The following is a 15,937-nucleotide window of genomic DNA, read 5'->3' on the forward strand; positions in this document are numbered from 1 at the left end:
CATACTCCTTGTGGGACTCACACTTACCCTCCCACTTATCACAAATTAAATCCAGAGACACCCTAACCCTGTGACCATAGAGCAGCTCAAAGGGTTTAAAGTCTGTGGATTCCTGGGTACCTCTCTGTGTGCAAAGAGAAGATGGTCCCGCTCCCTCTTGAAATGGTCCTCCAAATGAACTTAACACTGTCTTCGGTGCAGAGTTAAACCTCTCCACCCAACCATTTTTCTGTGGATAGTAAGAGCTAGTCTTCAAATGTTTTACTCCACAATGCTTACACAAAATTCCTACCAGATCTGACATAAGGTTGACAATTCTATCAGTCAATATTTTGCTAAGGAAATCTATCCAGCCGGAATGTCTACCAAAGCATTTCCTACCTTCACTGCTTCAGTGGAAGGCAGAGTCACAACCTCTAGAACCTCTAGATATGAAGTGGCATGATCAGTCACTAGCATGATATATAGTTTACATCTGGAATATGGGGTACTCCGTGGTGGTTCTGAATGGTTTCTCAATACCAAGCAAAGGCATCAAAGCAGGCCTTGCCTTTGTCTCCAGCCTTGCCATTATTTGGCACTGCTCACAGGTCCTGCAGTACCTAGTGTGAAGGCTGCCAGCCTAGACAGATAGAATTTTGCAAATAATTCTGTCATTTGTAAATATGAATGTAAACTACAGGCTTGTTGTCTTAAATGTAAAGAAATAGTGTTACATGTGGGACTGGGGAAAAATGTGACAACAGCGCACTCTACTGACCAAAATAAAATATGTGGTGACCCTTTCATCTAGACAGTGGTGCCGAAGAGTCTAGATGAAGGAATTCTTGCTATTGTTTTAACCAAGAGTTAACTTGCTAGATTTAAACATGCAAATGTATTTTTATTGCTCTGTTTCCTTACCAGCTGCAAGATAACAAAAGGAGATGTTAAGAATGAAAATGCAGTTTCTGTTAGCCTGGGAACCCAGAGAAGTGTGAAGAATGATGTAATGTGTAGCCTGGGAACCCCAAGAAAGTGTGAAGAATGATGTAATGTGAATCAGAACTGTAATTTCAATTTAAACAGAGAACTAGAGAGGAATAAGCATTTTGTCTTGACCATCCAACTCATCAGCACTTTATATATATATAACAACAAGGAGACGCTGTTGCCCAAAGGTCTGCTCCAAACACCAAATCCAAATATACTGAAGACAAACTGGAACGGACCACCACAATAAATGGATAAAACCAAGTAATCTTTAATCGGACAAGCGCTTTCGCGTGTAAAACACGCTTCTTCAGATCCTTTATACAAAATAATCTAAAATGCAGTGCTTATATACTCTAAAACAGACACACCTCTCCAATAAAATGTACAACTAATTAAACAATTGAGCAATCTGATCTAAAACACTTGAACCATCTATTTCACTATTCAGCATCTTAAAAGCTTCTCAAAAGCAGCTAAGATATAAATATAGCATACAAAACACAACAGACATAAATAGGACATGATGCCAAAAATGATGTCAAAACTGTCCTAAGCATAAAACACAAATTAACATAAAAATGCTAACATATCATAAAACACGATGCCTAAAACTGTTTGTTGTCTCCATAGAGCCTTACCGAGAACTCTTCTCTCTACAATATAAACTGTATATACCAATGTAAATGATATAAGAGTGAAAAAATGCATATACACAACAGCAAAAAATGCATATACACAACAGCAAGAAATACATATATACAAAGGCAAAAATCATGCCTCACATTGCTCAACAGTTCCCTTGAACTTGTCTGAGATAACTAAAAAATATACGAGTCGCTAGATGTTAGTATATATCATGGCAGCTCCTACTAATGTCCTGCTCGCTATCTCTCTGGGACAAATATCCTAGTTTTATATTATCCAACAACAAGTCATCATTCAGTCAATATGATGAGACTTGAAGGCAAGCTATCGACACCTAGCTAAAAACCATCTGCGTATCATTTCTTAGCACTTTGCCTGTTTTTCTTATTTAAGTTTATCTTAGACTTGTGTTTTCTCTTAGAAATAGCTAGAAACTAGAAATATTAGTCTAAGTGTTCTTCTGTGATGTCAGAACTGTACTACTGAATTATTTTATGTATTTCTCTGTGATCTCTGAACTCTTGACTAGCACTGGGTAGTATGGAGTATTGTCTTGTGTTTTATTATTTATTATTAAATATTTTAAAACCTTTGAACTGTGGCTGTTTTGTGTAGAGATAAGTTAAGTTCTAAGAGTACATTGCATGTATATGGGGATCCTGTACCAAGTCACTCTAATAAGCCTTGACTGTTTAGTTATACTAATAATTGGATAATAATAATGCACAGTAATAAATGGACACCTTTTAAGGGCCTTTGAGTAACTGATAAATATTAGTGGGTGGTGGTAAGTTGCACTACCATATAGTTTGTGTAAAAGGGGCACAGCTGGAGAACCCGTGCCAGCCTTCCCTAGGAGTGCCTGTGTGGTTGCATAAGCTCTTCTCGAAGTGTGTGTGTGTGTGTGTGTGTGTGTGTGTGTGTGTGTGTGTGTGTGTGTGTGTGTGTGTGTGTGTGTGTGTGTGTGTGTGTGTGTGTGTGTGTGTGTGTGTGTGTGTGTGTGTGTGTGTGTGTGTGTGTGTGTGTGTGTGTGTGTGTGTGTGTGTTAGCTACTTGAGCAGGGAAATGAAGCACTGGTTGGACAGAAAGGGTGCTGGAGGTTTTAGCTTGCCCACTTGGCTGAGATCTGGACCCTATAACTATGCCATTGGGGAGTCTTATTGGGGAACTGGAGAGCAAGAGAGCAACTGGCCCCAGACTGACTGTGATCTCTGTGTGCTCTTAAGGGAAACTGCACTTTACTGTGTGTATTTGTTATCCTTTCCTCATATATGAGACGCCCTCTCTGGTGTTAGTGGTGAGGACTGAGGCTCCTTGAGTGCTGGGCCAGGGCATGGGCATTACATATTAATTGTTTGGCAGTGGTGGGATATCCACATCACATATTAATTGGTGGCAAATACTAATTGGCTGGTAGTGGTGTGGGTAGAGTGAATTCCTGTAGCTTGTGTACAGTGACCTTTGAAGGTGTTTTGTACTCTAAATCAGCCAGAGTTCAGATCACAATTGTTTTATTTCTTTTGTTAGCTTAGTTAGTCAGGGTGAGCAGGCAGCATATCAGCAGAGGAGTATGGAAAGCTGACAAGGAGCCAGCTGATGGAGATGTGCCAGGCTAGGGGACTGCTGCATGGAAACCTGACTAAAGCAGACCTGATTGCAGCCTTGTTTACAGCTGCATCAGAAAACAGCAACCAGGAGGACAATAAGACTGGCAGTGGAGATATGATACCCTCGAAGAATGGACAGCTCAACCTTTCTGCAGTGGACTTAAAAATCCAGCTGGAGCTAAAGAGACTTGAGTTGGAGGCCAGGTGTTTGGAGATAGAAGCCGAAGAAAAGGAGCATCAGAGGAAGCATGAGAGGGAAATGCTGACCCTTCCCCAGAGTCATGGAGATAATGGGGAGGGGAGTAACCGGGCCCCAGAAGCACAACAGGTCAGTAAATTTCTTCCACAGTTTAAAGGGGGGGGATAATTTTGATAGTTCCATTCATATGTTTGAGAGGGTATGCAAACAGTATAGTGTTGACCAGAGGCTCTGGGTACAGTTCCTGACCCCCTTACTCCATAGTAAAGCTGTAACTGTAGTGTCTAAAATGTCTGATGTTGCATGTTTTGATTATACTGCTGTAAAAAATTGTCTATTAGAGTTTTTAAGCTAATGCCTGAAACATATAGGAAGAAGTTTCGTGAGCATAGACGCAAGGCAGATGAAAGTGTGTGTGCATATGTTGCTGAACTGAGCACTTATTTCCATAGGTGGGTGAGTGGATGTCAGGTCACTACTTTCGAAGGGCTGGCAGACCTTTTGGTAAGGGAACAAGCCCTTAGCACTTTGCCTGAGGACATGAGGATATGGTTAGCTGATAGACAATGTGCTACTTCAGATGAGTTGGGGAAGAAGGGAGACCTATACCTGGCAAGCAGGGCAGCCCTGTACAGGAAAGGGACCCCCATTACTGCTCATGGGGCCAAAGGAACCCATGGTGGGCAGCACAGACTGCCGCAACAGAATCTGCCAGTAGCAGGGGAAGCCACTAGTCCAGGTACATGTCCAGGAGCTAGGGTTAAATGTTTTGAATGCAACCAGTGGGGCCATGTGGCATACAGGTGTCCATGGAGGCAAGGTGGCGAACAAAAGGTGAGGGAGCCAGTAAGTGGGAAAGACAAAGTGCCAATAGTAGGTTGTCTTGAGACAGCAAGGGAACTAAACTATCATCCTGCAGATGTCCTGAGATGGAAGGATTTGGACGAGGCACTACCATACACTTATGCAGTTACACCCAGTCAGGCTAGGAGACAAGCATGTGGGTCTAGTAGCCAGGGGGAGACCCAGACAGATTGCATAATTACAGCCAGGACTGGTGAGGTGGCTACTTCAGGGAGGGAGCTACCCTGTACCAGTGAGACTGAAGGTGAGCCACAGCTGCTTGGGGGTACTGATGGTCCCTTGGACAGAGTGACTGCAAAGGTAGAGGTGAGTAGTAGTACCCAGGCTGACAGTGAGGCACCAATGTCAGAGGATGCCAGACTTCCTGTGGAAGGGGAGCTGGGAAGGGTTACAAGGAGAGAGTTGAGACAGGCTCAGTTCTCCGACCCTACATTGCAAGACCTGAGGCAGGTAGCTAGGGAGGCACCTGATTCTCAAGGAAAGGGGGAATCTGTATACTGGGACAAATGGTTAATATACAGAGAGTGGACCCCTGAGGGAGGGCTAGAAGGTGAGAGAGTACAGCAGTTGGTAATGCCTAGAGCCTACCATCTGGCGCTTCTAGCCATAGTCCATGATATTCCCTTTGCAGGTCATATAGGCATAAAACATACAAAGAGGCGTATTATGCAGAACTTCTATTGGCCTGGAATTTCCAGAGATATAACAGGGTACTGTAGGACCTGTGAGCAGTACCAAAATGTAGGCAAGGCAGCAGACAAGCTGAGAGCTCCTTTGATGCCTTTGCCTGTGATTGAGGAGCCATTTCAGAGGGTAGCTATGGATATTGTGGGGCCTCTGAGTACCCCAAGTTCCACAGGGAAAAAGTATATCCTAGTGGTAGTGGATTATGCTACACGATACCCTGAGGCAGTGGCTTTGTCCTCCATTGAGGCAGAGAAGGTGGCAAATGTTTTGTTAGAGATTTTCAGCAGGGTAGGTTTCCCAAAAGAAATACTGACTGACAGAGGTGCCAATTTCATGTCAGACCTGCTGGCTTGTCTGGGGAAGTCCTTTGGGGTGAAGCACATGAAGACCACCCCCTACCATCCCCAGACTAATGGTCTTGTTGAAAGGTTAAACTCTACAATCAAGTCCATGCTACGGGCATTTGCAGATTAGTTTAAGAGGGAGTGGGATAAATATTTGCCCCATCTGTTGTTTGCTTACAGATAAGTTCCCCAGTAATCTACAGGTTCATAGGTTCATAGGTTTATACTAGGCTATAGGCCATAGGGCCTATACAAGCCTAGCCATAACAATTCCCTGGCTATTTCTTCCCACACTATTTACTTCCCTGGACCCCTATCTAGCAGGGCAAATGGTGTGATCCCTGGGGTGAATTTCCTTTCTCCCATCCAATCATCAAGGTTCCTTTTGAAGAGGGACAAAGAGGCGCTCTGCTTGACATATATGGGCAGTCTATTTCACCTGGGTCAGGAACCTATCCCTCCAGCATGTTTTGTTTATTGTGATGACAAGTTTTAGATTCCTCGTGCATGTGGCTCTGAGGGATTGGGATTTCTTTAAGTGTAGCATGTCCAACAGCTCTGGGTTTGACATGGGCTTGTATGTTAAGTAGAGATCGCCTCTGAGAAGATGATATGCAACAGAGTATAGCTGGAGTTTTTTTAAGGCAGTCAGCGTAGGCATCTGCTTTAGGCCTTTGATTCTTTTAGTGAGGTATTTCTGCAGCCTTTCCAGTTGTTGCAAATGTCTTGAGAGGTACATACCAAATGTGGTGTTGTATTCTATAATGGGTCTAATGAGGGATGAGTAAAGTGGGACAATGACCTCCTTTTTTCTGGATGAAAAGCCCTTAGTGATGAGGTGTGCCACATAGAAGGATTTCCTGACTGTTCTGGTGATGTGGTTATCGAAGGTGAGACCACTGTCTACCTGTGTCCCTAAGTCTCTTATCACGCTTTCGGTGTTTAGTGTACTGCCACCTATGTGGTAATTCATGGGTACGTGTTTTTTCCCAAAGGGGATAACTATACATTTCTTGGCATTGAGCTTGAGCCCATGGCTCTGGCACCAAGCATCTGTTTCTGTAAGGTCCGTTTGTAGAGTATCCACATCATTTGGGGATTCAATAATGGCTCCCAGTTTGCAGTCATCTGCGAACTTTGTTAGCCAGAGTCCCTTAGTGTTGGCCTGTACTTCAGAGAAGTAGATGCAAAACAAGAGAGATCCCAGGACTGAACCCTGAGATACTCCATTTGTCACTTGTCTGGAGCTGGATTTGGAGTCGGCTACTTTTACAGTGTGAGTTCGGTCAGTAAGCCAGTTGGCAACCCATCGAGTGATGTAGAGATTAATGCCCAGCTTAGTAAGTCTATCTATGATTCCAGAGTGGGCGATGGTGTCAATGGCCTTGGTGAAGTCCAGATAGGCTGTGTGGACTACCTTACCCTCATCCACGGCTCTGGAGACTCATTCAAAGAAGTCAATCAGGTTCAGGAGACAAGATCGGTCCTTCACAAACCCAAACTGGGTGGGGTCCAGTGTTTGAAGGTTGCCAGTATCTTTGTTTATAAGTTCCATGATAATACGTTCCATGGCCTTGCAGATCAGGCTCATCAGACTGATGGGATGGTAGTTCTTGGGATACAAGGTGGATCCCCCCCTTGTGGAGTGGGATAACTGTAGCTGTGCACAACTCAGTGGACATGAAGCCTGAGGTGAGGCTATGATTAAACATGACACTTAGGTGGGTGCCAGTTCATTTTGTAGTTCATGCAGTACACAGCCCAGGATGTCATCTGGTCCCATGGATGCTGTATTCTTAGTTTTGGAGAGTGCATTTTTTTCCTGTGTGGCCATTATTACCAGAATTTGACAATCTTCCAGAATTGAGATGGGCCATTTAGGGGGTGAGAGGGGGGTGAAGTTGGCACTGAATTGCTCTGCCAGGATATTGGCAATATCCTTGGGATCAGTATATTTAATGCCATTCTGTTGTAGCTGAGAGCAGATCTGGGCATTGCCATTTAGATTCTTGATATGGTTGTCTTTGGAATCTTTGGCAATTTTATTTTCGTAACTAGCTTTGGAGGATTTTATGAGGGATTTCAGCTTCTTACTGAGGCTGGTAAGGAAGTTTTTTGCATCGTGGGATTTTCCTCTTTTCTGTAACAGTTTCTTCCTTTTGTTGTAAAGTTTGTTTATGGCAGGGGACCACCAGATTGGCTTCCTTTTTTTGGAGGAGAGCATCTTGGTTCTATTTGGGATGACACAATTCATGCATGAGTGGATGTGCTCGTACAGTGCCTTAGTGTAGGATTCAGCAGTCAAACTTTCAGTTCCCGTCTGCATAGGTTTCATTAAGTTTGTCACTTCTGACTTGAGTAGCATGAAGTTGGCTTTGGAGAAGTTTTTTTAAGGAGATTTCCTTACTGGGGGGTGGGATGTGGATGTTAAGGGTGATTCGCTTATGGTCAGACTTGACCAACAAGGGGGTAACCATAGGTGTGGAGCATCGATTTCCCATGTTGGTAATGACCAGGTCTAGGATATTAGAGCCCCTGGTGGGACTATGGATTAGTTGATCCAGGGCTTTGGAATTTATGAATTCCAAGAACCATTGGACAAAGGTGTTGGTACACAAGTAGTTTTCCCAGTTAATGGCAGGGTAGTTGAAATCACCCAGTATTAGGGTGTTTGGTTCTATCTTAATATTTTCCAGTATGTTTAGAAAGGTGTAGTGAGAATCTTGGGGCATGGTGGGGGATCTGTATCAAGCTACAATTTGGATTGCAGTCTTACCTAGTGTTAGTTGTACCTGGAGAATTTCAGACACATTGTATTGGGCAACTAGCCTGGTGGTGTGAATATTCATGAATATGGACACTCCTCCACCTTTAGTGTTTCAGTCCTGGTTTGGTGGCCTAAAGGTGTGGTAAGAATTGTAGCCTGGTATTGCAGGGGTGCTCTTTGGAGCCTTGAACCAGGTCTCAGTTACTGCACAGATGTTGATGTTCTCCATTTTTAGAAGTGCCTCAAGAGAGTGCATTTTGAGGTTTAGACTTGTAGCATTGAGGTCCCCTCACCCTTTGAGTTTTTTATTTTTATTTTATTTTATTTTACATTTGTTGACCAGGTTAGTCCAACTGGATATATGTCCATTTTCAGCAGAGGCCCGGTGAGAAAAGCTCTTCGAAAATACAGTAAAATATTATATATAAAAAACAATATTTCACAGGTGCAAGTACAATACAAAATTAAGCTATATTATACATGATAGATTATACAGATGTGAGTAGATTAAAATATAAGGAAATATGTTCACTTCAAAACAAATTTGATTGCAGAATCTTATGATATGTATCTTTTGTTAACTTAGTAGGTAGTCTAAATGACATTTTAGGGATATTGATAGAGATTCTAATTAATTTTAAGGGCTGTTATATTTATGTTTTTTAATAGGCAGTTAGTATATACAGTAATAAGACAGGTATCTTTGTAAGAAATGACATGAGAAGTTAGTCTGGGTCACACAGGGGCATAAGCCTAACAACAAAAAAAGGTGTGGTATGACAGGAATAAGTATATTAGAGGGTCAGCCCAGGTTGGTAGGTTTGGAGACAAAGCCAGAGAGGCAAGATTACGTTGGTTTGGACATGTGCTGAGGAGGGATGCTGAGTATATTGGGAAAAAGAAGCTAAGGATGAAGCTACCAGGTAACAGGAAAAGAGGAAGGCCTAAGATAAGGTTTATGAATGTGGTGAGAGGGGACATGCAGGTGGTTGGTGTGACAGAGCAAGATGCAGAGGACAGGAATAAATGGAAACAGGTGATCCACTGTGGTGACCCCTAATGGGAACAGCCGAAAGAAGATGATGATGATGATGATGACAGGAATGCTCAAGCTAGAGAGTATGCTGTGGGGCAGCATGTAATGGTTCTCATTTCTGTCAGACACAGCAAGCTGCAAGCAGCTTGGGAGGGAGCCTACAAGGTGGTAAGAAAGGTAAGTGATGTTAACTACATGGTGTAATTGCTAGGCAGAAGGCAGGGGCACAAACTGTACCATGTTAACATGATGAAACCTTACCATGATGGGGAGGCCCTTGTGCTGAGCATTTGCAGTGGATTGCAGGAGGGTCTGAGGGAGATCTGGGGACTGATCTCCTCAGTGAGGCTCGGGCTGACACCTCAGTGGAAGGTGTAGCAATGTTCCAGCAGCTATCTCCTACCCAGGTTCGAGACATCTGAGCAGTGTTGCAGGAATTTGGGGACATGTTCGCTGGGAAACTAGGGTGCACCCACCTGGGGCAGCACCAGGTGGATACAGGACCCCAAAGGCCTATTAGGCAGGCCCCTTATAGAATGCCTGAGAGAGACATACAGACTCTGAGGGAGGAGGTACAGGAGATGTTGGAACTAGGGGTGATTCAAGAGTCCAACAGTCCCAGGGCCTCCCCAGTGGTACTGGTGTCAAAGAAGGATGGCAGCACCAGGTTCTCTGTGGACTACAGGAAATTAAATAGTCACACAGAGTCAGATGCTTACCCCATGCCTAGGACAAATGAGGCCCCAGAGCAGCTGGGTGGGGCTACGTATCTTACAACCATTGATCCTACCAAGGGTTACTGGCAGGTGCCCTTGACTCCCAGTGCTAGAGAGAAGTCAGCCTTTGTGACTCCTTTTGGCTTGTATGAGTTCACAAGGATGCTCTTTGGGATGAAGAATGCCCCAGCAACTTTCCAGAGGCTGGTAGATCATATCCTAGCAGGGGCAGGAGTGTTTGCCCTTGCTTACCTATATGATATTGCCATCTACAGCCCTTCCCGGCCAGAACACCTTCAGTATGTCAGGGAGGTGCTGGGCAGAATACAGAGGGCAGGGCTGACCCTTAAGCCAAGCAAATGTCAGGTGGGTATGGCAGAGGTCTCCTACCTAGGACACAGAGTGGGGAGTGGTAAGATAAGGCCAGAACCTGTCAAAGTGGAAGCCATTCAGGCAAGGCCTGCACCTGTTAATAAAAAGCAGGTGAGGGCATTTTTAGGGACAGCAGGGTACTACAGAAAGTTCATCCCCAGTTATAGTACCATAGCTGCTCCCCTCACAGAACTGACAAGGAAGAACAGGCCAGATAAGATAGTGTGGACCCCAGCATGTGAGCAGGCATTTCAGAAGCTTGTAAAAGCTTTGGGAGGAGCCCCAGTGTTAGCCAGCCAAAGAGTTTGTTGTGCAGGTGGATGCTTCAAACCATGGGGTGGGGGCTGCACTTAGCCAGATTTCTTCAGAAGGAGAAGAGCACCCAATGGTTTATCTCAGTTGTAGGCTCCAACCCCGGGAGGAATGCTATGCAGCTGTAGAAATGCAATGTCTAGCCATAGTGTGGGCACTGCTGAAACTTCAGCCTTATCTGTATGGAAGAAAATTCACTGTTATGACAGATCACAACCCCCTAACATGGTTGAACAGAGCCAGCCAGCAAAATGCCAAGTTGCTAAGATGGAGCCTGGGGTTGCAATCATATGATATGTCAATGCAGCACTGCAGTGGGGTTAGCAATGCCAATGTAGATGGGCTCTCAAGACAGGGAATGGGGTGAGGTACACTCAGATAGACCTAACCCCCTCAAGCAGCGTTTCTCAAGGGTCACATGAAAAACTAGCTTGAGTTCTCTGGAGGAGAGAAATGTGAAAGCTGCCAGCCTAGCCAGATAGAATTTTGCAGATAATTCTGTCATTTGTAAATATGAATGTAAACTACAGGCTTGTTGTCTCAAATGTAAAGAAATAGTGTTACATGTGGAACTGACCAAAGTAAAACATGTGGTGACCCTTTCATGTAGACAGTGGTGCCGAAGAGTCTAGATGAAGAAATTCGAAATTGTTTTAACCAAGAGTTAAATTAGAAGTTAAATCAGTATTATCATTGTATACTCGCTTTACATTATTTATTTATTTTTTGTGTACTAGCAAATGTTTTTATTCTTGGAGGTTGTATATATTTTGTAACTTTGGAGCTTTTCTCCGCGGGTCTCCACTGAAAAAGGGCCTCGGCCCAGATGGACCAACCTGGTCAACAAATGTCAAATAAATAAAAAATGAATAACTTGCTAGATTTAAACATGCAAATGTATTTTTATTGCTCTGTTTCGTGACCAGCTGCAAGATAACAAAAGATAACAAAAGGAGATGTACAGCCTACCTTGACCTTGCAAAGGCTTTCGACACAATACCCCACTCGGGTATTGTAGAAAAACTTACCAGCTTAAATGTAAACCCATATGTCACAAGATGGGTTGCAAACTGGCTTAAGGACAGAACCCACAGGGTTAGAGTTGCTGGCACTATGTCAGACTCCAAGCTGGTCACAAGTGGTGTCCCACAGGGCTCGGTCCTTGGCCCCCTATTGTTCGGCATCTACTTCTCAGAAGTACAGGCCAACATGGGAGGACTTTGGCTGACAAAGTTTGCAGACGACTGCAAACTGGGCGCCATAGTGGAAAGTGCATCAGACACGGATATCCTTCAGAAGGGACTCACGGAAACAGATAGCTGGTGCCAGAGCCATGGCCTGAAGTTAAACGCCAAGAAATGTATAGTCATACCCTTCGGGAAAAACAAGGTAACCCCAAGCTACCATATAGGTGGCAATCCACTAAGCACAGAAGAGGTTATTAGGGACCTGGGGACCCAGGTTGACAGTGGCCTTTCTTTTGACACTCACATTGCTAAAGTGGTTAGAAAGACCTTCTACATTGCCCACCTGATCATGAAGGGATTCACATCCAGATCTAGTGATGTCATTGTTCCCCTATACTCTTCACTTATCAGAACAATGATCAAGTACAATGCCCCATTCGGGATGTATCTCACCCGACATCTGCAGCAATTGGAGAGACCCCAAAAGTTCCTCACCAAAAGGATAAAGGGACTGTCATATGCTGCCAGATTGAAGAAACTCCAGCTCTATTCAGTCGCATACCATCTGCTCAGAGGTGACATGTGCCTGACATACAAGGCCATGTCCAACCTGGAATTAATGGACATGCTCCACCTCAAAAAATCCAAGTCCACCAAAACCACTAGAGCAAGCGACTTAAACCTTAGCACGGATATAAATAGGATGTGCTGGAGGGATAGATTTATCACTCAGAGACTCCCTATGCTGTGGAATAAAATCCCGGTCCATGTGAGGCAGAGCACCTCGCTGGCTCTGTTCAAGAGAAATCTTGACCTGTGGATGGGAGATCATAGGTTTACCCCGGGAATCATCTCTGTGTCACTGCTGGACAGAGGCACAACAAACTAATGGGCACAGTATTTTTTCATATAAGGGGTGGTGTAAGCCACAAAACTTTGGGCTAGGCTTATAAATGCCTTAGGGCAGATAGCCTAGTATAAACCTATGAACCTATGAACCTATGAACCTATGTTAAAAATGTAAATGCAGTTTCTGTTAGCCTGGGAACCCAGGGCAGTGTGAAGAATGATGTAATGTGTAGCCTGGGAACCACAGGAAAGTGTGAAGAATTATGTAATGTGAATTAGAACTGCAATTTCAATTTAAACAGAGAGAACCAGAGAGGATTAAGCAGTTTTGTCTTGACCATCCAACTCATAGCACTCTGCCTGTTTTTCTTATGTAAGTTTATCATAGACTTGTGTTTTCTCTTAAAAATATCTAGAAACTAGAAAGATTAGACTGTGTTTTTCTGTGATGTCAGAACTGTACTACTGAATTATTTTAAGTATTTCTCTGTTATCTCTGAACTCTTGACTAGCACTGTGTAGTAAGAAGTATTGTCTTGTGTTTTTATTATTTATTATTAAATAATTTAAAACCTTTCAACTGTGGTTGTTTTGTGTAGAGATAAGTTAAGCTTTAAGAGTACATTGCATGTATATGGGGATCCTGTACCAAGTCACTCTAATAAGCCTTGACTGTTTAGTTATATCACCAATTGGATAATAATATTGCACAGTAATAATTGGACACCCTTTTAAGGGCCTTTGATTAGCTGATAAATATTAGTGGGTGGTGGCAAGTGGTACTACCGTATAGTCTGGGTAAAAGGGGCACAGCTGGAGAACCTGTGCCAGCCTTTCCCAGGAGTGTCTGTGTGGTTGTATAAACTCTTCTCAAAGTGTGTGTGTGTGTGTGTGTGTGTGTGTGTGTGTGTGTGTGTGTGTGTGTGTGTGTGTGTGTGTGTGTGTGTGTGTGTGTGTGTCAGCTACATGGGCAGGGACACAAATCACTGGTTGAACTGAGAGGGTGCTGGAGGTTTTAGCTTGCCCACTAGGCTGAGATCTGGACCCTATAGCTGTGTCAGTGGGGAGTCTTATTGGAGACCTGGAGATCAAGGGAGTGACCTGCCCCAGACTGACTGTGATCTCTGTGTGCTCTTAAGGGAAATTGCACTTTACTGTGTGTATTTGTTATCCTTTCCTCATATATGAGACGCCCCTCACTGGTGTTAGTGGTGAGGATTGAGGCTCCTTGATTGCTGGGCCAGGGCACAGGTGTCACACCTAGTTACCTCAATTACAGTCCCTGGACAGCAAACATTTATTATTCTTTGTGCTCAAAGTGCCTGCAATGTAGCATCTGAGAGAGAAGCCCGCCTCAAGTCCTCCTTGGTGACCCGCCCAAATTCCCGTTCCAGTGATAGACTGATATTGTTTGAAACCTCTGATTCTGTCTGATTAGTGCTACCTACCACTCTCCCCTTTGAGTGTCACCTTCCAATGGAAGCTGGTTACCTTTTCTCTGCTGTGGCACAGATTCCAGATCACTTGTGCTGCTGCTTCTGATGTTGTCAGCTTTTCAGCCCGGGATGAAGGTGTGAGACTCATTTAGGTCTTCCCCTACTGCATACCTCTCATCCTCTTAGTGCAAGAAATCTGGACAAAGCTAGAAAGAATGGGGAGACAAATGCCCAAAAGTAGGGACAGAATTTAAATATTGATCCTACAAATTTAGAAAGTGGCTAGAATAAAATGTTTTGCATTATTTCATATTTTCTGAAGGATATAAAGTCTGAAACTCAAATGTTTGTCCTTATTTAGAACTATTTAGTGACTTCAATATTCAATAATTTACCAGAAAACCACAAATTGTGAGGAACAGACCAAAAATATGAGGCAAAAATCTGGGCATTCTGCGAGAATTTGTACAGTAGAGAGGTATGCCCAGCCTTTCCCAAGTTTGCCTTGATGTCTGGCTGCATATTACGACATGTGCACAAGGTACCGCTTTGTCAAAGTGGTGGGGTGTCCTCAAGCACACCCACCTACTGGCTCCTTTTGTCTCCTTCCCATTCCAGATGAACTCTGTCCATTTGTATTAGGACATTGGTAGGGTGTCCTCAAGCACACCCACCTACTGGCTCCTTTTGTCTCCTTCCCATTCCAGATGAACTCTGCCCATGGGGTCATAGGCTCATAGGTTCAGCAGTCCAATAGAGATTACTAGGCTAATGGCTTAACAGCACTTACTAGCCTAGCCAATATAACCTGATTTTGCCCAATACATGAACCCTACAACCAAGAGGATGGCATGGATTTGTGCCTGTGCATTGCGTATCTTACAGATTGCGCCTGTCCATAAGGGACATAGAAACTACAGCAGGTGTGAATTTGTGATTCCCCATCCATTGACCCAAACTGTGTTTGAAGAGGGCCAGAGAAGTGCTCTGCTTAATGTGAACAGGAAGCCCATTCCAAAGGAAGAGCAATTTCTTAAGACACATATCTGTCTCTTCAGCATGTTTTGTTTAATTCGCTGATGAAGTTTAGATCCCTAGATCAGATGACCTTCATGCCGTTTGACTTGTGGATGCATAGCAGCTCCATCAATGCTGGATTTGTGAGTGTCTTCTATGTCAGGCATAGGTCGCCTCTTAATTGTTGATAGGAGACAGAGTAAAGGGATAGGGCTTTTAGTCTATCTGCATAGGACATGTTGTTTACACCCCTTATTTGCTTTGTGAGGAACCTCTGAGTTCACTCCAGCTGCTGTAAGTGCCTAGTCAACTACATGCCAAAAGGTGCATTGTACTCAATTATTGGTCTAATGAGAGCTGAGTACAGAGGAACTATAACTTCCATAGATCTGGATGTCATACCTTTACTTATAAGTGATGCCACATAAAAGAACTTCCTAACCAGTGGGGACACATGGTGGTCAAAGTTCAGGCTACTGTCTGTGTACATAGATCTCCCACCTCTGAGTCCACTCTTAGGGGTGTGCTGCTGGTGTTGTAATTTGCACAGATTCCCTAAGGGTATGATATAATTTTTTCTCATTTCATTTTAGGCCATGGTCCTGGAAACAATCATATGTCTGATCTAGACCGTCCTGCAAGATATCTATATAATTGGGGTATTCAGTGATTGCCCCCAGCTTGCAGTCATCAGCAAACTTTGTCATCCGGAAGCCTTCCACATTAGTCTTGACTTCACAGAAGTATATTCTGAACAGGGGTGGTCCTAGCACTGAGCCCTGTGGCACACCAGTAGTAACTGGTCTGGTCCCAACACTGAGCCCTGAGCACAACACTAGTAAATAGCCTCTTGCTGGATCTGGATTCACCCACTTTAACCACATGTGCCCTGTCTATGAGCCAATTGGCTATCCATCTGGTGAT

The sequence above is a fragment of the Protopterus annectens genome, chromosome 5.part0, assembly GCF_019279795.1.
Source record: "Protopterus annectens isolate FY-2018-M chromosome 5.part0, PAN1.0, whole genome shotgun sequence".
Lineage (NCBI taxonomy): Eukaryota > Metazoa > Chordata > Ceratodontiformes > Protopteridae > Protopterus > Protopterus annectens.